This window comes from Anas platyrhynchos, chromosome 2, assembly GCF_047663525.1.
Source record: "Anas platyrhynchos isolate ZD024472 breed Pekin duck chromosome 2, IASCAAS_PekinDuck_T2T, whole genome shotgun sequence".
NCBI classification, from domain to species: domain Eukaryota; kingdom Metazoa; phylum Chordata; class Aves; order Anseriformes; family Anatidae; genus Anas; species Anas platyrhynchos.
The window spans coordinates 16,541,622-16,568,871 of NC_092588.1; the positions used below are offsets into that span (position 1 = coordinate 16,541,622).

Genomic DNA, 27,250 nt, shown 5'->3' on the forward strand with positions numbered 1-27,250 from the left:
TTCAAGATCAGACTCACTTCATTTGGAAAGAAAAAAAAAAATGCAGTAACTGATGCATTCTGTGTTTTTCTGGCCTGATAGTTTTACGGCACCAACATCACACTCCTCTGAAGAGATGTGAATATCAAAAATCCTTGTGTGTTGTATTGGTTTAAATATATTATCAGTTCACAAAGAAGGGGAGGTATACAAAACCATAAATAACATTGATGCTTTCCAGGAAAATCTTAAGTTCCTAACTGGTTTACATATCTCATTATGAGAGATATGCAAAATAGGTAGATGCATTTGATAACAAGCAATTGGCTAGCCCTTGTCAGTAGAGCCTTATTTTCTAATTTTTTAATTAAAATAAAAAAAAACTAACCAAAACACAAACCCAGTAAACTACATTATTTCAAATTTTATAAGAAAATATGGCATATTAGGCCATATTGTTTTGAAAACAAAACTCAATTTCTATAACTGATGCGTATAAATTATATTCCTTATTATGTCAGTGCATAGTAGAATTTTATACACTGAATTTTAGCTTTACTGAATAGTCTTTTATAATTTGTTAATTCATACTGCCTACTTAGACTACTACTGAATTGCCATTTATTTCTCAGTCTGTTAAACTGAAATCTTTTGAACTAGCTGTCAACTAAAAAAAAATTAAAACAATAAATTATAATAATAATTAGTAACACCAATGACATATTGACAATATGAACCATCTGAATAGCTAAATGTGCATTTTATGATATTTGAAAGCATTTTATGTATTCAGTCATGAGCTTAAAACAATGACCTTTTTTTTATTTTTCTTTGAAAAAGGCTTTTTCTATACTGAAATGATATAACAAGATTACTTTATAAGTGGAAATTGTCATATTATCTATTTACAAAACAAAAAACTGCAATGTTAGTTTAATAATTTCTCATGTGGAGAAGCAGATTGAGAGTACATTCTTTTTTTAGCTTGTCATTTATATTCCCCAAATTAGACTGATGTATTCAGTTATGTAAAATTATCCCCCCCATATGCTGGGAAAAATAAATTTGGAAATCTTAATTAACAACAATTTGTTAATTAGATTTACAGTGGTTATATTTTATATCTCCTTAGATAAATATAGCTTCAGGTTTAGTTCATGACATCTTAATTTATAAACTGTACAAACGAGTACAGTTCTAAAACTAAAACCAGACTCTTGATTTTTTTTTTTTTTTTTTTTTATTCTGTAAAGCAAATAGCACCTGATTTGTAAAATTACTAAAAACATATTGGTTGATTTCGATAGTAGTAGTATAGAATCATTTCTTAAATGTTTTGTTGCTTTATATGACTATTACACCTACTGATTTAAAACAACAATAAAACTATTCTCCTTCAGCACACCTAATTGTATAACAAAATAATTTCTGTTTCTAGGAAAAACAATGAACAAGAATATATATAAAATTGATAGTCCAGGGTTATCCGCAAGAAATGTCTAGGAATTCTAACTTTCCATAATCTTCCACTCAGTCATTGTGATATTTCAGTTATTCCAGGTCTTTTTTTTAAGAAAATCTTAACAGGACATTTTCATTAAATACTGTGAAAAATTGCATAGATACCTTTCAGTCTTTTTCTGTCTGGTGTCAAGGCCTGACTCTGACATTTCATAATTTCAAGAAAGATGATTGATTTTTATTTTATTTTATTTTATTTTATTTTATTTTATTTTATTTTATTTTATTTTATTTTATTTTATTTTATTTTATCATTTTGGAAGTGAAATTGACAGAATATTAATAGTTTAAGGAAACTATTTTTCTCAACATTTTTTTTCTCAACAGAAAAAAAACTGAAATGAGATCTAATGAAACATTCCTTTTTATCTAAATTAAAAGTTAGGATTTGAGATACTCATTGGTGAAAAAAAGTAGCAATTTCATTTTGAGACAATTTTTCCAGTATATGGAAGTTCAGTTAATCATTCAGAAAGTTTCTGAAAATACATGAGTTTTCTAACATTTCTGTTTAGGACACTTACAATTTTTCAGTCTCTTATTTTGCTATTGTTCATTTTAAATCAAATAGTTTATACTCAGTGTGTAAAAAACTGGATTGATTCTCTAGGCTACTTTGCTGTGGTTGTCCTCAATTCCAGCACATACTCTACTCTAAATTGTTATAACAGTTGTTAAGACTAGTTAAACTGTATAGAATGGTAGAAGCTCCTTCCCAGAACTGGTGCTGCAGAACACAGCACTGTATGGACTGCTGCAGGGAAAGTTAACTCTATTCCAAGCAGACCCGGTACAAATATATATTTCACATTGTCATGCATTAGGAATGCATTTAATTCCTAAGAATGCATTAAATATATCCTTTATTCTCAGTTATGGTTTAATTTAGTTATTTTTGAAAACCAAATTCATAATTTCTCTTCCTACATATTTGGAGCTTGCTTATTACAAAAAGATTATTCAAAAGTATTAGGCTAATTGAATTTGAAATGATTATTAGTTTTGGCTGAACCCATGCATTTTGGTAAGTATACTGGAAAGTGATTACTATTTTCTATTTCTAATAGAAGGCAGTAGTTGTCATTAAATTTTAGGCTTACTGCTCTCATTCAGAGAGCTATTGTGATAGTCTGAATTAGGATCACTTTTTTTTTTTTTTCAAAGAGCGTATAATTACGCAACTACCTTATTATTTGTTAACATGAAGATGTGCATTAATGTTAAGGTGTTTGAGAGCATAGCAGGGTGTCTCAACTGCTGTAGAGAAAATGTACTCCACTTCTGCCTTGACAAAAGGAAAAAAATCCAAAGTTTTCAGATCTGTTCTCTCTGTGTAGGAATGCACTTCTAAGAAAAGCTGTGCAGTTTTAACATTTGACCCACCACTGGCATGTTCATACAAAGTATTTTCTCAGTTCGCAAAGAGAAATTTCAAATAAGATGCAATTACTCTTTCTAAAGCAAAATAACTCACATCTCACTTACTGACAGTGTATTCTTGGGAATTTCAAAATATATGCTATTTGACCTTGCTAAGATGTAAGGGACACTTAGAATTTTTCATAGTAAATTGAAGTATTGGATTGTCTAGATCATTACTCTGTATCTGGTTTTAGTTAAATTATCATGTTTTCTTGTAGAAATCTAGATACAACCAATGTAAAATGGCATATATCAAATAATTATGGAATCTTAGAATGGCTCAGGTGGGAAAGGACTTTAAAGCTCATCTAGTTCCACCCCCCCACCATAGGTAGCGACGCCACCCAGTGGCGTCAGTTTCCCAGGGCTCCCTCTAAGCTGGTCTTGAACACACCTCCACCAACAGGGCATCCACAGCCTCTCTGGGCAACCTGTTCCCGTGCCTCACCACACTCTGAGTGAATTTCCTCCTAATCTCTAATCTCCCCTCTTTTAGTTTAAAACCATTCCCCCGTTGTCCTGTCATTATCTGATTGAGCAAAAATTTGCTCTCCATTTTTTTGTATGTCCCTTTTAAGTTCTGAAAAGCTGCAAAGATCACCCCAGACCACACCCATGCAGCACAAGTTCCCCTGCAGCCTGTGGAGAGGACCATTATGGAGCAGATCTCCATGCTGCAGCCCATGAAGAGCTCATGTTGGAGCAGGTGGATGTGGCCTGAAAGAGGCTGCAGCCCACGGAGAGCCCCCACAGAAGCAGACTCTGGACTGGACCTGCAGCCTGTGAACCTGCACGCTGAATCAGTTTGTTCCTGAAGGATGGACCATATGATACAAAGCCATATTGGAACAATTATTGAAAAACTGCTGCCTGTGAGAAGTCCATCTTGAATCAGCTTGGGAAGGATGGCATCCTATGGGAAAGACTCCACAATGGAGCAGGGAAAGTGAAGATCAAGGAGTAGCAGAGATGAAGCATTATGCACTGACTTCAACCCCCTATTCCCTATTCCTCTGTGCTGATCAAAGGAGGTAGAGAGGATGAAAGAGGAAGAAGGTGTTTTTAGTTAAATTCTAGTGTCTCACTGCTTTAGTCTGTTAGTAATAGGGAGTAAATTATATTAATCTCCCTATGCTGAATCTGTTTTGCCCATGAAGGTAATTGGTGAGCAATCTCCCAGGCCTTAGCCCTTGAACCTTTTTTCGTCATATTTTCTCCCCAAACAATTTTTTTTCTTTTTTTCTTGAGGAGGAGGAGGGGAAGTGAGAGAGTGGTGATTGATGGGCAGCTATGCTCTGCATGAAACCACCACAGTGAGACAGCTGCTTGTTAGATTACAGTGTGTAAATGGTTCACACATGGAGTCAAACATGGTCACAGAGCTAGGTAGATTCATTGTGCTGCAAATTAACACTTTACATGGACACAAAGTGATCCTGCTTTTGAAAATTAAGTTCCCACTCCAATTTCCAGTTCATCCCCACCTCTTGGCCCAGGCATTTGTATACTAACAAAGGAATTGCACCAGGAAGTGATACAGATGAAAAATAACCTTTTTTTTTTTTGCTGTTGTTGTTGTTCCAATGTTACTGAGAAGGTAGCACAAGAGTTGAGAAGAACATTGAGGCACATTGGGTGTGGAAGACTGGTTCCTGAAGGAATAGGACTACTTTATTTTCAAAACAAAGCCCGAACTGTTTTGGTCTCAGGTACTGTAGGTTGAGTGACAGCATCCATAAAGAGATGCAAATTTTTAACCTGGTAGGCATAGACTTCACACAGTTGATTTCCTTTACAGTTAGAAATTTATTCTCATGATGTGCAGTATTTGATTACAATTAAGGTAAACAATGTTAAGAAGGCAGCATTTTTTTTGTTGTTGTTTTTGAAAAAAAAAAAAGTATATAATGGTAGTAAAATGCACTTTTCTTGAAGTGAGTTAAGATTTCTGAAATCACTCCTAATTTCTTACCTTTCCTATGTTCATGAGTAGTGCAAAAGTGAACAAGCCTTATCTGAATATGCATGGTTTTATGATGATGATGTAATTAATATGTATGAAGTTATTTTCATCTGAAGTCAAAGAGCTATCCAAAAGCAGTTTCAAATGATCAATTATACACCTAACAGACTTTCTAGGTACACTCTACTCAACAGAGATAGGATTGGATCCATTTCCCAAAGTCTTACCAACATTCAGAAACAAATTGAAAGAACTGTCAAGACTCCTTATCCAGTAGGAAAGTATTCAGGTTTTTCTACCATCCCACTTGTGCAAAGATTTAATCACTGCTGTCTCTGCGCTTCCATGGCCCCTTTAAACCCTTCTTGGAAAAAGCAGCCCTGAGTGCTTCTAGTATTGCTTATCTGTAACTTTTTTACTTTATTTTATTTTTTTTTTTGTAAGAACCAGATAAATGAGATAAATGATAGTCTAGTTCTAGGGTGTTTTACTAATGAATTATTAAGCTGTAATAAAAGCAAGCACAAAAAAATATTTTGGAGTCTCTGACTCAGCGGTTTCTGGAAAAAATAAAAATAGAGAGATGGGAAGATTGCTAGAAAGATTTAACAGGATATGCTTTCACTTTGCTTACTAAGGCAGAATACTGCACTCGATTTGGTGTGGTCATTTACTGTTGTCTAAGGATGACAATTAACAGGAGTAGCAAGGGACACTGCTGCTGTCTTGACATCAGTGACTGAACAGGCATATCTCAAAGGCTGAAACAAGCCCCATTTTAGGATTCATGAGCTATATAGTGAGGGAAGGAGTATTACACATAAAGCAAAGGAGAACATAAAGCTTTAAAAAGGCAGGAAAAAAAAGAAAAGAAAAGAAAAAGAAAAAACAACAAAAACTGTGTAATTATCAAATTTGTTTAATCTGTCATTCATATAGGTTTCACACTTCCCTCCCATGTGTTCTCTGTCCCCACCATGATCTCTATTTGCCTTATTCAGCAAAGTAAGCAAAAGGCCTCAGGACAAAAGATCCAAATCACTCTGGCTTATAGATTCCAGGTAAAAATCAGTACATTGGGTAAACTGTATGCATTCATTATTCAACTTTTATGTCTCAGGCCACAACAGTCAAAAGTGGAATTCAGATATGTAAATGAAACCCTGTGCCTCCATGAATAAATCCTGACAGTAAGATAAAGCATTGCTTATATGGGGCCTATGGACTACTCAGAGCTTCGGATGTTGCTTTCTTTTTTTTTATGCTTGTCCATTGTTTTGCCCGGGAAAATCATTTTAGGAATGGGTGCAAATAAAGTAAACCATTAAACAGCCATTAAATATTTTATGAACCTAAGATAGCAATGTCTATTAAGGATCAACACAGTGTCAGAGCAGATTTAGTAATTACATGCTATCCAGTGCTTAGTCACACAGCTTCCTGGTCATGACATAATAGTTAGTAAAAAAGAAAATAAGTCATTCTGGTTTACTTTTTCTGCATACAGTAGGTCATGCCAGTGAAACAAACAAACAAACAAAAACCCCACCAAAATGCAGTAGAGCTTTGAAAATAAAAAAAAATAAAATTAAATTAAAAATTAAAAAAAAAGCCCAAAGTTTTTTTTTTTTTTTTTTTTCTTTGTTTTGTTTTTTAAGCCTGTTCAGAAATTGTGTCAGTTTCTATAAATGATTCTATCCCAGCAACTTTAAACTATATTTAAGGTTAAAAGTTTGTAGGTGTTTCAAAAAATAGAATAGTTAAATTTTCAGTATTTTGAAACCTGAGCATAAATTCACCTAAGTATAACTTTAAAATGTCAACATTTGAAAGATAACTGTAATTTCCCTGTGACCTACTTCCTGAACAATGTTAATGCTCTGATATCCTGTGTCAAGAAAGGTATAGTAAAATTGGAAACAGTACAGAAATTGGAAACAAACAAACAAACAAACAAACATGAAAACGGATATGTAAAAAACTCTCTACAAAAGAGGAATAAAATAAGCTAAAGCCTATTGAAACTTGAAAAGAAATGAGTGAAAAAGGATAAGAAAGCCATTCATGAAAAATTTAATATTACATGTCAGATAAATAAATAATGTTTATTTATGTTTTCTGATAGTAGAATAAATAGGGATCCTCAATGATAAGACAACTGTTTTAAAAAAAAAAAGTAGCACTTTTCTGTAGTATACATAATTGAGTTGTGGAAGTCATTGACATGATGTTGTAGATAGCAAAACTATAAATAGATTGAAAATTGATAAAAAAATATATATATAAGGAGAATTTATCAAAGGCTGTATAATGTAAAGGCCTGCTTGAAGGGTTCAATTTGAGAAGCTAACAGTCCATAGTTACTGGAAGCTTTGATATATGAAGGGATGAATTTCTTTCTGTATAATCACATTTTCTGACACTCCTTGTGAATTATCTGTTATTGCTTATTTTCAGAAATAAAACATTTGTCTTGGTGTATTGCTGATCTGACACAGCAGTACGTACATTTTTACATACCTTCAAGGATATGATGGATATTATAAAAGACATTACAATTCCAGACCTGTCAGTAAGCGATTTTTGCATGACATGCAAAACAAAGAAATCATCATAACTGGGATATATCAGGATTAAGAGCCAAAGTTTTGCATCTGTAAGACATTTTGTGGGCTGAACTTCAGACCTTCTCAGTTTATGTTATAAAAATATTCTGCCTTCATCTAGGGCTTGTGAAAAGACTAACTAAAGCTGCCAAGACATTATTTAATACTTCAGCAAATACAGAATCTACTGTTTCACCTGAGAGAAGCTATCTAGTGCTTACATAGGTATTCATCATTCTTAAGATGTAAGCCATACTTTTAATGTAATTTTCCTGGTTTCATTTTCCAGCCAATCAGGATTCTTATTGGATTTTTTTATTCCCTTCATTAAAGAGCTCATTAATGAGGATATTTATATATTTTGGTTAAACCCACTCTTTTTTCTTGGCTAAGTAAACTTTTGGGATATTTCTACGTAAGTCACTGCATTGAGTTTAGTAGTAAGGTTTTGGTAGCGGGGGACTGTAGGGGTGGGTCTCTCTGAGAAAGGCCCAGAAACTGCCCCATGTTAGATAAGGGCCAGTTTCATCCATATCCAAAGGGACCCGCCACTGGCTAGAGTCAAGCCAATATGTAATGTTCTTTGTGACTCTGTGAAAGCAGATTTAAGAGAAGGAAAACCAAAAAAAAACAAAAACAAAAACAAAAAACAAAACAACAAAAAAAACCTGCTGCAAAACAGCAGCTGGGACAGCAAGGAGTGAGAAACAGACACCAAGCTCAGTGCAGCAGGAGGGCAGGAGGTGCTGCAGGCAGGCAGCAGCAGTTTCCCTGTGGCCTGTGGAGAGGCCCCTGGTGGAGCAGGCTGTCCCCCTGCAACCCATGGGTCCTATGCTGCAGCCCGTGGAGGAGCCCCTGGTGGAGGTGGGTGTGGCCTGGAGGGGGCTGCGGCCCGTGGAGAACCCCCACAGGAGCAGGCCCCGGGCCGGAGCCGCAGCCCGTGGAGCAGAGCCCACGCAGGAGCAGGGGGGCTGGGGGGAGCTGCCGCCCATGAGGGACCCATTCTGGAGCAGTTTGCTTCTGACGGATGGACCCCATGGTATGGAACCATAATGGAGAAGAGCTGCTCTTGAAGAGCTGCTGCCTGTGGGAAGCCCACAAAGGCTTAGTTCAGGAAGGATGGCATCCCATGGGAGGGTCTCCACATTGGAGCAGGAGCAGAAAGTGACCATGAAAGAGCAGCCAAGATGAAGCATCAGGGACTGACCTCAGCCCCCACATCCCACTCTCCTGTGTGTCTCGGGGGGAGAAGCTAGAAGAGGGTGAGTAGGAAAGATGTTTTTAGTTTGTTTTTAGTTTCTCACTTCTCTAGATTGTTAGTAATAGTGTAATAATTTGCATTAATTAATATTTTGAGGTTGTTTTGCCTGTGATGATAGTTGTTGAGTGATCTCTATTGTCCTTACCTCAACCCTTATTTTCTCTCCCTTTCTCTTTGAGGAGGGGAAGTGAGAGAGTGGGTCTGGTGGATGGAGCTCAGCTCTCCAGCAGGGTAAAACCACAATTGTAACCTTCATATCTCTCAGTCTGCCTTTTCTGTACTCAGAATTTCACTGTTGGATGGTATATTTGAATCAGCAGAAAAATACCTACCCCATAGTACATTTTCTCTCATCTGTGAAGCATATAGCATAGGTTCTGGCATCTTTTGTGTGGTTACATTGCACTGCTTCACTGCTGCTTTTCCCCATTATTTTTATGTCAGAGGATAAATTTTTACCATTAACCATGTTTGCTGAGCAAGAACTGCCCTGTATGTCCTAAATGAAGTTAAGGGCAAGGTGGCTGATGGACTGTTGCAGTATGGCTTAATTTGTTTGGTAGCTGACACCAGGTCTTTCAAAAAAAAAAAAAAAGTCCTTCAATTGAAGCTAACAACGTTGTAACAAAACTTTCCAACTCTATATAATTTAGAAGATTTTGAGATTCAGTCCTAAAATACAGGAACATTTCTTTTTGTTGTTTTGTTTTTGTTTTTTCCCAAGAAGGAGTAATTATAATAAAGGGGAATTTCCTTAATAAAATGGAATTCAGGAAGTATTACAATGTTGAGGGAATTGCATATGTAGAGTTCAGCAACAGTGGGAGAAAAATGAGACATGATTATTACAGCAGCAAAGGCTAACCCTGCATAGAGTATTATTTTATTTTGAATTACAAATGAACCTGCTACCAACTTCCTCAAAACTGTTACTGAATTTAAACTGGCTAGATGAACGACACTGAAAATTCTGATAAACATTGAACTATAGCTTTGGTAAGTGTTCTTGATTTTTTTTTTTTACTATATTCTGTGCATTAAGCATTTATTGACATACATCGGAATGCTACAGTTCCATCTCAGCAGAGTCCTCAAAACTGTGAAGTAGAACAGCACACTTCGCTATCCTGTTCTACAAAGATTCAATACACAGAAATAAGGCTTGTGATTTCAATTATGTGCTAGTTTAAAAATTAATACAACTCTAAATTAAAGCAGCATACCTATTCCTTTTTTTTTTCTTTTTTTTTTTTTCTTTTTTTTTTTTTTTTATGCCTCTAACTGCTGCAGAAAAAGGTAGAAATGTACCTGGTTGTTTCAGTTCCTTAGTTCTGCATACACAGTGCAATGCAATACTTAGCAATACATCCTGTATTTCTGGTCTCTAATTTTTCTTTAGCTGCTGAAATATGACACTTGGATTTAAATTTTAGTGACTTATAATTCATGACAATAGTGTCCAGACTGAAAACCAGTTGATTTTTACATCTGGGTAGTTCAGAGAATATATATTTTCCATTAAAAAGATCCATGGACCAATAAATGAAGTCTGAGACTAACCCTCAAAGAAGTCAGAGTTAGAAGTCGTGTGCCAATGAAGAGAATCACATGGCAACCAGCTAAAAATCTAAGATGTCTGCAGACAGGAGAGGAGATTCAAGGGAAGAGCCTGATGCCCTAGCATTCCAAAAAAATAGGTGTCATAATTACTAACAAAGAAATTTGATTGGATAAATTACATGATTGTATAAGTATTGAATCAAACAGACAAAAAAGAAAGGTGGATGTACTGTATCAAATATATGGCCTATATATATTTATGTTAAATCAAGTAAGAAAATATGAAAGATGGATTTCTTACTATATATATCTATTAGTTTTATATTTATATAACAGGTATTCTTAAAAGTGGAAAATAAAAGAGGAGTGATGCTATTAATATTTTTATGTTAATAAAAAATATTTAGAATGTTAAACTAGAGAAGCAAGGCATTCTGCCCTCCCTTGCTTCCTTCCTTCCTGCCTTCCTTCCGTCAGTACTTAATTTATCTGGAAATCACTTGAAAGTGCAGAATGGCAAGACATAGAATCATAGAAACATCCACTCTGGAAAAGACCTCTAAGATCCTTTAGTCCAACCTTTAACCTAATACTGACAAGTCCACCACTAAACCATGCTTCTGAGTTCTGCATGTACCATCTAACAATCAAGAAAGATTAGTTTTTCACTGAAGAAATTATTAAGGCAGTAACAAATATAGGTTTAGTTATGAGGAAAACAACAACAACAACAAAACACTGTATAAATATGAAGGATTAAGGCAATTTGGGTGAATATTATTATGGATGAGTAAAGAAAGGGGACATCAGTGGTGAATATGAAGACAAAAGACAGCGAAAAAAACACAATGACACTAAACTTCCAAAAAGAAGGGTTATGATGATTTGCAGGAGATCTGGCAGTAAGTGAAAGAGGTTATATTAAGTACATAATAACAGACAATCCTAACACAAAAGAAAAATACAAATCATTCCAAGAGACCATTAAAGATCCTGATATATTCATAAAGATATCCAGAAAGAAATTTTACAAGAAGTGAATGAATAAAAACATAAAATGATAGGAAGCTGTGATGATACAATAAGGCCATTACACTAGGTGAATTACAACTACGGAAGGATATAAAGGACAATGATGGAAAGTATGTATACATACACAAGAAGTGAAAAGAAAACAACAGAAAACAGGTCCCTAGTGATGTGGAAAAGAACAGGGACATCTGGGAAGTTGTAACAAAGCCAGTTAGCTTTAAACGCTGAAGAAAATAAAAAAGAAAAAAGGATGAGGAAAGTAAAAGAAAGGAAAGGGGAAGGGAAAAGGGGAAGGGGGAAGGTAGAAGGAGGAAGGGGGAAGGAGGAAGGAGGAAGGGGGAAGAGAAAAGGAAGGGAAGGGGAGGGGAGGGCAGGGCAGGGAAAGTAAAAATTAATGCAAAATGGGTTTTGTTTCATGAAGGCTTTCACTTGCTATTAGAAACTAGGGGATAAATGACTCACTGTGTTTTCTCATTGTATGGTGTATTTAGTTGAGAAAAGAACAGTTACCAGCCTCTGTAAGCTACATGTATTTCAGATGACATCCTAGAGGGTTTTGTTCTAGGCCTGGTAATGTTACATATTTTTGCTCTATCTTAGACAGTGAAATAGGAACTACGCATAAATATTTTTAATGACACAGACCTGTGGGAGGACTGCAAGCTTTTTAGAGGACAGAAGTATATTTCAAGATGATGCTGATAAATTAAAATGAAAGTGCAAACATCATTAAGGTAAAATTTACTGTAGTCAACTACCAAATGCTGTAGACTAACAGGAGAAAATAAAGGCATAAATGCAAAATGAGGAATAAACCCCAACAGAGAAATAATAGCCAATACATGAGGAAAAAAACCAAAAAGATAATAGTTATAACAAACATTAGTGAACTGTATGTGCCTGTAAATTCTTACTCTAGAATTTACCCTGCATTTATGCAGGTACACAACCTTATTAAGTTACAAACAGGGTTAATGGAGACTGTGAATAGCCTTGAATTCTTAAGTAACTGAAAAAAAATGTAAATTGAAGTTAATTTGCAGATGAAAATTATATTTGATATTTACACAGACTTATAAACTGCATTAGCAGTTATACAAATCTTTTCATGTTTCCTAATGAGCTATTTCCCAGTACGTCTTTCTGAAAAAAAAATTAAAAAATGTCATTAGCTGATGTCGTAGCCCAGTAAGCCTAATATTTGTTTTCTGTGTCATGCTAGGATGGGCATTGCAGGTTGGGACTGAAGAACAATGACACAGCTGTGGAGCCTAAGCTTTCTTTCACCTCCCCATGTTCATACTCAGTTCATTACCTTCCTACTTGTTACATTATTATTTTAAACAAAATACTTTAAAGGTCAATCTTCATTTATAATTGAATCAATGATCTTTTGTCTTTTATCAATTTTTATATCTGAATAATTGCAAAGTTTACAACTCAGATTATGCCCAGAATAGCAAGGTCTCTCAGGGTGCTCACATATTAGTATCATCATTACCACTAGTATCAGTAATAGGCATCTTACAAGAAGTTAACAGGTACTAAATTCAGATGCAAGAAATGTTAAAGTTTTTATAGTTGGCTTCAACTCAAGGTAGATTACACTACATAACTTTCCAGCCAAATGTATTGTACCAAAAAATATTTTTGTGAAATGAAACTATTTTTTTGGAAGTAATAATACATTTATATGGTAAAGTAAGTAAACATTACTTTGTTCTAAGGAATGTTTGCTTACAATATGCTCTAGTTTGGAAAATTTCAGAATGCACTGGCCTTGGGCACCAGATTTTCTCAGAGTATAAAATATGTCATACTCACAACACAGATTATCAGTGACTCTTATAAATTTTGTTTTTATTCCCTAGCATAACTTGTATATATATAAGTCAATATGTTAAACACTAAATATGAATTTTATATTAAATAAATATTTTGATAAACATGTGTTTCTGTCCTATATAGGACACAACCATTCTTCCATGGTTCTACCTTGGTCACAGTTTTGGGGGCAGGGTAGAAGGCAAAGTGATGAAAATTAAGAACAAATGATATTTGCTTACATGACAATGAAAATGTTGCATTTCTATTTTAAAACACAAACATTCACTTTAAATATGTGCCCTATTAACAGCTGTAAATGGAAGACTTTTGAATACAGGGAATATCATAAATAGCACAGATTCCTCTAGTAAAATCATTTTGAAATAGTCACAATTACTAATGACCTTTTATTATTTATAACAGTATTATTTATCCACAATTAAAAAAAAAATAGTATGAGATTTGATAGCACTCAGGAGAATCTTATGCATTCTTCTTAGCTCATAATTTCTTGTTGTATTGGTCTTTTAGACATTTATTGCTCTTTAAATCTTCGGTATGGCCTCTGTTAACAAGTAGTATGATGTCTTCTGTTGGACAAATAAAACTACAAATGTTCATCTGAGAGGCATGGTTCCAAAGCACGGAGAGGGCAAAATGCTGTGACATGGATCATTAGTTCACAGTTTGATTTACTGGAAACATCAGGTAGCTAGTAGCCAGACCCATGCAGTGATGTCCCTGTTGTGTATGCTTATTTTTGAGAGTAGAGTTTAGTTTTTTAAATAAAACAGTTATATGAATTATGATTTTGCATGTGTGTGCATGAAGACTTTTCATGAACAAAATAGAAATTTTTTTCAAATATTTGTATATACAATTAAAATAAAAATTAAGAAACGAAAATCCCTTATGTCAAATTTCTCATAAGATTTGTCACAACTGTTATATTTTTAAATGGTTCCTATATTTATTATTCTAAAAATATAAAACACATGTATCTACGATATTGCAGATATATTAGCATACATGAACTCAGTAATCACTCAATATCACATCTGTTTTGGTGCATCATTTTCAACATGACTTACTGAAGGTCAATAGAATTTGGCCTAGATTCTTGCTTTTTTTGTGTGTGCACATACCACTTCATGTGTACCTGCAAGATTTAAGTCAGTGCCTTACTAACCTAGGTTCTATTACTGGAAGCACTACAGATGCATAAGTGGGAATCCTTGCTCAGGGCAATTACTTTTGCTTCTCAGTGTACCTGAGTATCTCTGTGCATTGTTTCACTTTGAAACACAGAGCCAGTCACACGGCACAACGGAGAAGACAGACTGTTGTGCTCTATAGTGTGAACCTCTTTCATGGCATCATAGAATAATAGAATGGTTTAGGTTAGAAGGGACCTTAAAGATCATTAGTTCCAACCCCCCTGCCATGGGCAGGGACACGTTCCACTACACCACGTTGCTCAAAGCCACATCCAACTTGCCCTTTAACACTTCAGGGGTGGGTTATCCACAGCTTCTCTGGACAACCAGTTCCAGCATCTCATGACCCTCTGAGTAAATAATTTATTCCTAATATCTAATCTAAATCTCCCCTCTTTTAGTTTGAAGCCATTACTCCTTGTCCTGTCACTACACTTCCTGGCAAGGAGTCCCTCCCCAGCTTTCCTGTAGTCCCCCTTTAGGTATTAGAAAGGTGCTAAAAGGTCTCCCCAGAGCTTTCCCTTCTGCAGGCTAAACAACCCCAGCTCTCTTAGCCAGTCTTCATAGAAGAGGTTTTCCAGCACCTTGGTCATTTTTGTGGCCCTCCTCTGGATTCATCTGAATAAGTCCATGTCCTACTTGTGCTGGGAGCCCCAGAGCTGAACACAGTACTCTAGGTGGGGTCTCACAAGAGCAGAATAGAGGAGGAGAATCACCTCCCGTGACTTGCTGGCCTCTCTTGATGCAGCTCAAGGTATGATTGGCTTTCTGGGATGCAAGTACACATTGCTGGTTCATGTTGAGCTTCTCATCTGCCAACACCCCCAGGTCCTTCTCATCAGGGATGCTCTCAATCAGTTCTCCGCCCAACCTGTATTTGTACATAGGATTGCCTCGACCCAGATGCAAGACCTTGTACTTGGCCTTGTTGACCTTCATAAGGTTTTCACAGGCCCACCTCTCAAGCCTGTCCATGTCCCTCTGGATAGCATCCCATCCCTTCAGTGTGTTGACTGCACCACACAGTGTGTTGACAGCACCTGTCCCAGTACTGACTCCTGAGGAACATCACTCATTACTGATCTCCACTTGGACATTGAGCTGTTGACCACAACTCTTTGAGTGCAATAATCCAGCCAATTCCTTACCCACTGAGAGACATGAATTTGATCCATCCATCAAATTCATGTCTCTCCAATTTAGAGACATTGATATTATGTGGGACAAGTCCAGGTAGATGATGTCAGTTGCTCTTCCCCTATTCACCAGTGCTGTAACCATATCCTAGAAGATATGATTTTCAGGCACGAATTTCCATTAGTGAAGCCACCAATCACCTTCTTTTCCTGGTACCTTAGCATAGTTTCCAGGAGGATCTGCTCCATGATCTCGCTGGGCACACATGTGAGACTGACTGGCCTGAAGTTTCCCGGGTCTTCCTTTTTTCCCTTTTTAAATATGGAGGTTATGTTTCCCCCTTCCAATCAGTGGGAACTTCACCAGCCTGCCACAACTTCTCATATATGGTGGATAGTGGCTTAGCAACTATATCTGCCAGTTCCTTCAGGACCCATGGATATATCTCATCAGGTCCCATGGATGTGTGTATCTTCAGGTTCCTTAAATGGTCTTGAACATGATCTTCTCCTACGGTAGGCATTTCATCACTGTTCCAGTCCCTGGATTTTCTTTTTCCCAAGGAAGACAAAACCAAAAACAACAAACAAACAAACAAAATGAAAACAAAAAACAAACACTGTTTAGCTAACTAAGGCATTCAGGTCATCTGATACAATGGCTATATTCTTTTCACCATTTTATAGTCAATCTCTGCATCAACTGTACATCAAATCAACTGTGGATTTATATTTACTTGCAAAATAAAGAGTAGCATGTTTTTTATTTGCTTTTTGTTTGTTTGTTTGTTTGTTTGTTTTTCCATCTGAAATCTGTTCTAACAAACATGGTAAACTCTCTCCTTGTTGCCACTCTCTCTTTTGCTAGGGTCTAATTAGCACAATGTTACTTATATTTTGAATCTTCCTCGATAATCCACCATACAGAAATTAAAGGAGAAACAGAGGTTTAGCGAGTAAGCCCTTTTAGGTAACTCAGTCCCAAATAATCTGTTTTCGGATTTAAATATTTAATCTCTATAGATGTCATTTAGTATGTTTCTTCAAGTAGAAAGTACTTCATCATCTGCTTATGTCATAATCAAATCTTTCTGCTCTTTTGTTAAATAAGAGGGATTAGATTTATTAAATCAATCCATCATATTACTTCATCAGTTATTTTCACATTTGTATCTGGGATTCCTCTGTCTGATGTCTTTTAACCCTAATATATAACAAAATAATATCTCTGAAAGGAAGAGTATAGTCTTGCTGTCCTATCTTACAGGGATAGTATTAGGGAAGTCAAGGTCCACCTGACTGGAATAAAGTATGCCTTTGGCAAGTTCACAGATGATAAAAAACTGGAAGCAGCTTCTGATACACCAAATGGTTGTGCTGCCATTCATAGGGACCTAAACAAGCTAGAGAAATAGCCTGAGAGGAACCTCATGGAATGAACAAAGGGAAATGCACAGTCCTGCATCTGGAGAGGAAAAACCCTAGGCACCAGTACACGCTGGGGGCCAGCTGGAGGCCAGTCTTGTGGCAAATAAAGCCAATGGTCACTCGGACTTCATTAGCCAGAGTATTGCCAGCAGATCAAGCAAAGTGATCCTTCCCCTCTGTTCAGTACTGGTGAGACTGAATCTGCAGCACTGTATCCAGTTCTGGACTTCCTAGTACAAAAGAGTTACGGACTTACTGCAGGGAGACCAGCACAGGGCCAAAAAGATGATGGATCATCTTTCCTATAGAGGCTGAGAGAAGTGGGACTGTTCACAATAAAGAAGAGAAGGCTCAAGGGAAATCTTACCTATATGTATAAATATCTGAAGAGTGGGAAAGCAGATGAGAGAACCAGAGTTTTATTGGAAACAAATTGAAATACATGAAATTCTATCTGCACAGAATAAAATGATTATTGTTGTCCAAAGAAGTTATGGAGTTTCTGTCTGTGGAGATATTCAAAACCCAACTGTACATGGCCATAGGCAACCTGCTTTGGCAGGCAACTTAAACTGAATAATTTCAAAAGGTTCCTTACATAGCAGGGTCCATGGACAGCCCCTGCTATGGCAAGTTATGAATGAGGTCCAGCATCTCTCCAGGAGTTCAGTTAGGAGCAAAAGCAGACAGGGCCAGGGGCAGAGCTGAGGCTGTTTCAGGCTGAATTTCCTGGGCCCCAGAGCAGAAGGTCCACAAGGTCCCCATCAGGGAACCCAGGCAGGGCTAGTAAAATGTCCTCAAGGCACTAACAGTTTCAAGTTTTGCCTTAGATTTTTCTGGTAGAGAACAATATATTACTTTATGCTTTTTATTATTTATTTTTATATATATTTATTATTTATTTTGATTAAATAAAGAGTGAGGAGGCTTGATATTTGTGAGATACCTCTGAGACAAAAGTTCTATAAAATTATCAAGTACAAAATGTATTAGTTTATAGTTATATTACAGAAGAGGGGAAGGTCACTGAAGATAAATGTAAGCAATTTTAAAACGTTAATGTCTTATATGATAAATTCAGTACACTCGGTAGACCTGAGATTGAGATACAGAAGCAAGATGTTGCAAAAAAATGTAACCAAGCAAAATATAAATTCCCTGAAAATAAGGTGGAATCTAGCTTGGGTGAATGTTTCTGCAAGTGATCTGCATAGATTCCTAGACAGCAATTATGTTTAGAGTAGTCTTCTCTGACAGAATATTTTATCTCATTTTCAGAGAGAGAAAACAGGAAATTGGAAAGAATGAACTCTCAGAAAAAGATGACCTGTAGTTTGAATCCAGCTGCTTAAATTTTATCCTCTTGCTTTGTATTGAGGAGTTGTCCTTTAAAGGTGCTTTAGGACTTGCACTGTCTTTTTATCATCCTCAAAACAGATAACATAACTGACTAAGGCCTAACATGACAGCATTTTGGGGTTTTATTCTAATATTAGGGAACAATGCTTTTAAGATACATTTGCATTTGGATTTAATGTCTAACAATGAGTAACAAAAGTGTCAGATACTCAGAAAAACTTTCAGATTCTAAAAGCACTTCTAATAAGACCCATGGGGTCCCTAATTTTGTTACAGAGTGGGAATAATTTGACTTATATTTTAAACTTTATCTCTAGTCAGAGTTGCATGCCAATTTTCCTTTTGCTGTAAGGAAAATATAATTAGAACTCTTTTACCAGTTTGAATCTTGCATGCGTGTATGTGCTTTTCATTTTAACTACTGTAGCTACATGCAATGCTAAGGATTAGGGAGAGAAGAGTGAGAATTAACTGCAGGGAGAAATACTTTTTCCTTCCTGTTTCCTACATGTTCCAGTTTCTGTAGTGTGAATTCAGCAGTACAGATATCAAGTAGTAGCCTAGTAAATAAGACTTTTACTTAATTACTGGTAAATGGCCACAGGCCACTTATCAGACAGGAGATTGTCTTAGAACTCTTCTGGGGTGTCTTGACCTGAGCTGTCCTTAGCTTCTTGAGCTCTGACAGTTGCTCACTAGTCAAGGTTCTGTGTGACTATCATGTAAAGTTCTGAATCTGAGGCACCTGGCATGTAACAACCATTGGCCCTCTATGTTAATTGGGGCTGGGGAAGGCTGGGATTGGGGCTGGGAACCAATAAAGAGGAAAAAAAAAAAAAAGTGGGCAGCTGAGCTCCACTACAACTGCTCTCTCACTCCCCCTCTTCAATGGGAAAGGGGGAAAAAAGTTGTAAGGAGCTCAAGGGTTGAGATAAGGACAGAGAGGTCACTCAACAATTGTCACCATGGGCAAAACAAACTCAAAATAGTGAGATTAATGTAATTTATTAAACTATTACTAACAATCTAGAGAAGTGACAAACAAACAAACAACAAACAAAAACTACCTTCCTCCCCATCCACCCTCTTTCTTCTACCCCCAAGCAGTGCAGAAGAATGGGGACTGTGGTCAGTCCCTGACGGTTCATCTCCACTTCTCCTTCACAGTCACTCTCTGCCCCTGCTCTCCATGGGGTCCCTCCCACGGGATGCAGTCCTTCTTGAACTGAGCTTGCTGCCACAGGCAGCAGCTCTTCAACAACTGCTGCCACATGGCTCCGTACCATGGGGTCTATTCCCCAGGAGCAAACTGCTCCAGCACGGGTCCCCCATGGGAGGCAGCTCCCCCCAGACCCTCTGCTCCTGCGTGGGCTCCTCTCCATGGGCAGCAGCTCCAGCCCGGGGCCTGCTTCTGCAGGGGCTCTCCATGGGAAGCAGCCTCCTCCAGGCCACACCCACCTGCTCCACCAGGGGCCTCTCCACAGGCTGCAGGGGAACTTCTGTGTGCCTGGAGCACCTTCTGCCCTTCTTCTGCAGTGACCTTAGGACTACAGGGCTGTTTTGCATTCCTTGCTCTCCCAGCTGCTGTTATGCAGCAGGTCTTGTTGTTCTTGTTTTCCTTCTTTTAAATCTACTCTCACAGAAGCACAAACATCAGTTATTGGCTTGACTCTGGACAGCAGTGGGTCTCTTTGGAGCCTGCTCAAACTGACTCTTATCTAACATGGGGCAGCTTCTGAAATCTGCATCCCTGCAGCCCCCCACTACCAAAACCTTGCCATACAAAGCCAATACAAGAATGCATAACTAAGGTGATTCAGAGTTGAGGAAGGAGAGTTTAATCACTAATATCTTCCCATGGATGACATCGTGATACTGAGTCTCAGACATACACCCCTCAAACATCCCTTCTTCTTGGGAACAACTGAAGTGCTGATCTCAGGACACAGTAAGTAAGAGGATGAGCATAATAGCAGTAAAAAGGGATAGAGACTAAGAAGGTGTTTTTAATTCACAAAGTTACTATTATTAATGAAACTTTAATGTATTTAAAATTTAACTCTGTTAAAGCATTAATTGGACTAAGAGTAAATTTTGGCCCCATCTATGGGATGTTCCCTTCTGACCAAAGAAGATTCTGTGTGTAATAAGCTATACCACCTTATTGCATCTATGGCTTATTAAACATTTAGTTGTAGAACCAGGAATGTTTTATTTTATTTTATTTTATTTTATTTTATTTTATTTTATTTTATTTTATTTTATTTTATTTTATTTTATTTTATTTTATTATTTCATTTTATTTTAATTTTTTATTTAATAGTCGAGGTCCGCTGCCTCAGAACCTGCGCAGATGCAGCCACAGTGGTCGACCACGAGTTAGAGGGGGACTTTGAGCCCTTGCTTCGCTAGGGGTGGCCCAGGACAGCAGCGCCACCAGGCTGCACTCGCGAGAAAGGCTGACAGGCAGTGGGCGTTGCCAGGGCAGTGGCGACTGCGCCTCCACCCGCCCTCTGCCTAGAAAGAGCCTCCGGGAGGGCAGTGAAATGTTGCTGCCCACTACGAGCAGGGAGTGGCCAATGCACGCTGGTGTGGCAGGGTGCAGGACCTCTGCACCAATTATTCATAGACTCATATCACCCTCAGGCTTAAAAAAGACTCAGGGAGGCTCCTCGCTGCCCACCAGGCACAGGGAGGGTCGACCAGTGTGTGAGTACCGCCCACGGTGTGCTGCAGTGTGGCAAGGCATGGGAGTTCTGCCCCTCCTCACTTATGAGTCCATCCTATCTGTTGACAGTCTCTGTGACCTCAGTTTTTGCCGTGGTCTCCACCAGGCAGAGAACGTGCCCCAGAAAGATTGTGGTGACCCAAACGGAAGGCTGTCCAAAATTGTGGCTGTACAGGTCTCTGGCTGCAGGGAGTGCCAGAGGCTGCTGCTGCCAGGAGAGGGTGGCAGGCATTCCCCCTGTGTGAGGTGCGAGCTGGTGGAAGATGGTGGCAGAGCTGTGAAGGGAGATTTCAGAGGTTTAGGGCGAATAGTTCAAGGAGTGGAGTGCAAGTGGTGTTTTGTTCTATACCTTCTGGGGAGGTGAAAGACACAGAGCGGGCTAAGAAGGTGCAGGTACTATAAATGCTGTGGTAAAAAGGTAATAAAAATACTGTGCAGAGGAAACAGTCCAGGAAGCTTCTAGAGTATGTGGCAGATAGATTCCTGATGCAGCTGGTATGAGACCCTACTGGGGAGGTGCCCCAGTACACCTGCTCCTCAGTAACAGAAAAGGACTGGTGGGAGATGTGAAGGTTGGGGACTGTCTTGGGCAGAATGACCATGAAATTGTAGAGTATTTTATTCTTGATGATGTCAGAAGGGTAACTAGCAAAACTGCTATCTTTAACTTCCAGAGAGCAGACTTTGATCTGTTCAGGACACTTGTTGCAGGGGTCCCCTGGGAGTCACTCCTGAAGGGCAAAGAAGTACAGGAAGTCTCAGGTGTCCCTCAAGACAGAAAGCTTAAAGGCACAGAAGCAGGCTGTTCCTGAGTCCCATAAGGTGAGCTGGAGGGGAAGAAGACTGGTGTGTATGAACAGGGAACTTTTGTTGGGACTCTGTGAGAAAGAGTCTATGCCTGCTGGAAGAAGAGACAGGCTACTTGGGGCGACTACAAGGAAGTTGCTAAGATATGCAGGGAGGAAGGTAGAAAGGCAAAAGTCCAGCTTGAACTCAGATTGGCCACTGCAGTAAAAGAGAACAAAAAATTCTTTTACAAATATATTAACAGTAAGAGAATAACCAAGGAGAATTTCTGTCCTTTACCTGATGCAGTAGGAAATGTGATCGCTGAGGTTCTCAACACCTTCTTTACATCTGTCTTTATTAGTCGGATCAGTTATCCTCCGGGTACTTTATGCCCTGATCTGGAAGTCCCCTGTGAGTCAGGTAGAGAATCACACCCTGTGATTCATGAAGAGACAGAGACCTGTTCTTCCATCTGGAATGTCACAAGTCCATGGGACCTGACGGGCTCCACCCTAGGGTGCTGAGGGAGCTGGTGGAGGTGATTGCCAAGCCACTTTCCACCATCTGTCAGTGTACCTATTAACTGGAGTGGTCCCAGTTGATTGGAGGTTTGCCAGTGTGACTCCCAAGAAGGGCTGTAAGAAGGATCCAGGGAACTACAGGCCTGTCAGCTTGACCTTTGTTCCAGGGAAAGTTAGGGAGCAAATCATCTTGGGTGAGATCACACGGTCTGTGCATGGCATCCAGGGGATCAGGCCCAGCCAGTATGGGTTCATGGAAGACAGGTCGTGCTTGTCCAACCTCGTTTTCTTCTATGACTATGTGACCAGACTGGTAGATGAGGGAAAGGCTGTTGATGTAGTCTATCTAGACTTCAGCAAAGCCTTTGACATGGTCTCCCACAGTATTCTTCTGGGGAAACTGGCTGCCTGTGGCCTGGACAGGTTTATTTTTCTCTGGGTAAAGAACTGGCTGGAGGGCCGTGCCCAGTGGGTAGTGGTTAATAGAGTTAAGTCCAGCTGGTGTCCCAGGTTCAGTACTGGGGTCTATCTTGTTTAATATCTTTATTTATGACCTAGATGAGGGGATTAAGTGTACCCTCAGTAAGCTTGGAGATGACACCAAGTTGGGAGGTAGTGTCGATTTGCCTGAGGGTAGGGTAGCCCTTCAGAGGGATCTGGATAGGCTGGATTGCTGGCCTGAGGTGAGTGGTGAGTGGGATGAGGCTTAACAAGGCCAGGTGCTGGGTCCTGCACCTTGGCCACAACAACCCCATGCAGTGCTATAGGCTTGGGGGAGAGTGGCTAGAAGACTGTGAAGAGGAAAAGGACTTGGGATTGTTGATTGATGCTTGCCAGCAGTGTGCCCAGGTGGCCAAGCAGGCCAATGGCATCCTGGCCTGTATTAGAAATATTGTAGCCAGCAGGAGCAGGGAGGTGATCACCCCCCTGTACTCAGCTCTAGTGAGACTACACCTTGAGTACTATGTTCAGTTTTGGGCCCTCACTACAAGAAGGACATTGAGGCCCTGGAACATGCCCAGAGAAGGGCAACAAAACTTGTGAGGAGTCTGGAGTGCAAGTCTTATGAGGAGTGGCTGAGGGAACTGGGATTGTTCAGTCTGGAGATGAGGAGGCTCAGGGGAGACCTCATTGTACTTTACCCCTTCCTGAAGGGAGGTTCTGATGAGGAGGGGGTTGGCCTCTTCTCCCAGATAACTATTGATAGGACTCAAGGAAGTGGCCAAAAGTTGTGCCAGGAGAGATTTAGATTAGATATCAGGAAAACCTTTTTTCTCTTAGAGTGGTCAGGCACTGGAACGGCCTGCCCAGGGAGGTGGTGGAGTCACCGTCCCTCGTGGTGTTCAAAAAGTGCCTGAATGAGGTGCTACGAGCTATGTTTTAATAGCTTAGTGGGTTGTACTGCTGATAGGAGAATGGTTGGATTAGATGATCTTGTAGGTCCTTTCCAACCTTGTGATTCCATGATTTTATTTTGCTTGGTTCACTTTATTAATACTTGCCAGACAGTCTCATGAACAATCTCCCTTTCCCTGTTCAGCGAGTAGACATGTAAATATAGTAATTCTCCATTCTTCCTAAAAAGCAAGTGGAGAAAATAATCAAAATATGAAATAATAAGATGTTGGCAACACTTTAAGACAGGAAAACTATGTAAACCTGTCACTGATGTTTACATCATTCAGTTACTCAGTTTGATTTACTCAGAGAAGTAATCAGATGCAAGTTGTATTCATGGAATCACAGAATGGTTGAGATTAGAAGGGGCCTCTGGAGATCATCTAGTCCAACTGCCCTGCCAAGCAGGGTCATCTAGTGCACGCTGCACAGAATTGCACTGTATTGTGACTTCACAATATCTCTGGGCAACATGTTCCAGTGCTCTGTCACCCTTATAGTTAAGAATTTTTTTCTCATATTCTGCTGGAACTTCCTGTGGTTCAGTTTGTGGCCCTTAGAGATTTAATGTTCTTGAAACAGACGACATCCCACTGCTTTGCCGTAGTACATTCAGGAAAACAAATGCTGTGGCAACTTTTGGTGTCCTCTTTAACATAATTTCTGGGCCACCAGGCTGTGTCCCTTTGGTGGAAGCCTCACTTTCAAGCCAGCTCAGTCTTCTCAATGGCACATTCAGACCCCTATGTGTCTTGTTGGCTGCCCTGACCTTGGCTTGGTCTCCCCAGTTACACCAAGGAACTAGTCAACTTGACCCAGCTTTAACATTGTGTGCAGCCAAGGTGAAGTTAGTATGTATTTAGATTCTTTGATCTGCTCAGAGTAAAAAGGAGTTCTAACCTCGATGTCACTTTGTATATGAAGTATTTAGAATAAATATTATAGTGGGCAATATTGGTGGTAGAGGAATGGTTGGACTAGATGATCTTGGAGGCCTTTTCCAACCTTAATGATTCGGTGATTCTATGATTTTATTTGCATCACGTTTACGAATAATGACACCTTCAGAGTCCCTAACATCTCTATGAAAATTTGCAACTTAATACACTAGTCCTTCAGATGGTTGGGATCGCAACATTATCCAGCATTATTGTGTTTATTACTTGTGTCATAAGCAACACATTAGTTGTATGATAGACTAAAAATTCAATGTAATGTGTTTGGAAGTCTTAGTGTTCATCCTACTTCCTTCTTCACCAGTTCAATAGATTAATTGGAAAATCTTTGTCCTAAGAACATTTGGATTTATAAACTGTAATCTACTTCTGATGATTAAAAAATATTTCTTAATCTTGGCACTTTTCAACATTTCTTATCCATAGTACTACAAAATGTAATTTATCATGTATGTCATTTTTTATCATGTTAGATCTTTTTCAGTCCTTAATGACTGTGTAGTGGTTTCTCATGGACTTGCTTTATAAGGCAGTAACATTACTTTGAAATTGAATTTTTTCCAGCATTGCAAAGGCATGACAGGACTTTCATATATTTCACCACTGACATTTGTAAAACAAATTCACATTTGTAAAAAGTTTTTTTTTTAAAAAAAAAAAAAGTTTTCCAGGCAGCATAATGAACTTGATAAAGTCTTAGCATTAATTATTTTTATCCCTTTAGCTGAATAAAATTAATTAATAGATTGTTAAAGGACTTTCTGGAACGCTTTTTCTTTTCAAGGTGACAAAATGTAAAACTTTCTTTTCTTCCTCCCAAACATTGGCTTAAGTTTTCTTTGTTTTGTTTTATAATTCAGAAATAAGTGTTCATGGTGTTGTTTCTACCTAAAAAGCTTAATTTAGTGCTGAATAGCTCATGTGGTTAAATTTGGAGAGTGGTAATTTACTACTGTTTTTGAGAAACAACTTTTTGTCTCTCATTTGGCTTCAGTTCTGAGATATGTAAACAACAGTCAAGTCTGCATCCAGCTTCAGGCTTGTCAGTGTACTGATTCTTGATTAAATAAAATGTTTAGTCCTATTATAGACAGTTTTACAGGTGACTGGTGTTAGGAAAGAAGTCTTTCACAGACTTGTGCCTTTGTAACTACTTAAATACTTTTCTGCTGCATTTGTAACTTTTAAGCTGTTTTTATGGAGAAAAGTCTGCCTTCTCTCCTTAAAGATCAAATGGTTACTGGTTACTTTCTCCTCTGAAAGAGTTCTGTCATCCCTTATTCCTGGACATTGAATTACAGCAGTGCAGAAGATTAACTCAATTCCCTTCCTTCCTTTTGTTTTCTTTGTTTATATGTATGCTGTATCTCTAAGGTAGTCTTTATCTTCTTATATTGTTTCTTGCTTGCATTTTTCAAAGACTTAACAGTGAAACTTTACATATTTCAACGAAATAACACCATAGTTATCTCTCCATTTGGTCTGTTTTCTCAAGCCAGTCTGTCTGTCTAAATGGATAGTAAATTCCTGAATCATCTGGGGAATTAATGTGTACAGGATGCACACAAAAGAGAAGCCCTGATACCCACCTACAGCTTGAGTTTCATGCATACAATTCAAAGAAAATTTCTACTCACTTAAAAATTCTGCAGCTCCTACATCTTTTTCTGCAATGTAGATATAGTAGTGTTAAATATATGCATAAATGCATATATTGCAATTGCATAAATGTAAGCTGCAATTAAATTTCTAGGAAATCAACAGTTCTGAAAATACTTGTTTTCATGTTACTTGAATATTTAAATTGGAAGTACTTTCACAAAAGCCCAATTTATAGACAATTATCCATCTAGTTGACCTATCCTGTTTTCCATTCAAAGATAGCTGAAAATATCTATTAGCATATACCATTTATTTGATATCTTTGACAAAATTAAAATATTGAGTTCTTGGTTTAAACAGAAAGATTTCATAAGAAATAGGGATGGTTTTCTGTTTGACAATGTATGTCACAGTGTCCTTGCACCAAAGTGATTTAGTATAATTTAGATGGAACATTTCTTGGGGGGGGAGGGAAGGGTGGAGAGGTGAGGATAAAGAAGCCAGTACTCCAAGCAACTATGAAAAAGACATTCTCAATTATAATGACCGCCATTAAGACCCATAATTGGAAACATAAAGGACATTGATGGCCTAGCCATATAAAATCTTACTCGCATAGTGTGTGACTAAAAGATTAATGGTTAAGTTGGTGTCTTAATCACAAAATCATTCAGGATCTTTCAAAACAAGCAATGTGTTGTATATTAAATCAGTTTCAGCTTTGCTTCTTTGAAATTAATATAATTATTTCTAAACAAAGCTGAAAGAAATATTTTTTGCCCACAAAACTGTAAGACTAAAATCCTTTCCCCATTCTTCCAAAAGAATGGAAGCCTTCCAAGGCTTCTGCAAAAGGCCAGAACTTTTTCTGAAGTTCTGTGTATGAATTTGTTAAATCGGAGACCCAAATCTTGGTCTTGCATCCACAAGTTACTACGTCTACAT

At 38.1% G+C, this 27,250-nt stretch overlaps 1 protein-coding gene across 4 annotated transcripts in view; it reads left to right on the top strand.

Moving 5' to 3' along the window:
- The window catches only part of CSMD3 (CUB and Sushi multiple domains 3), a 641,367-nt gene that overhangs the window by 184,538 nt on the left and 429,579 nt on the right, over nucleotides 1-27,250 (top strand). The window lies entirely within an intron of this gene.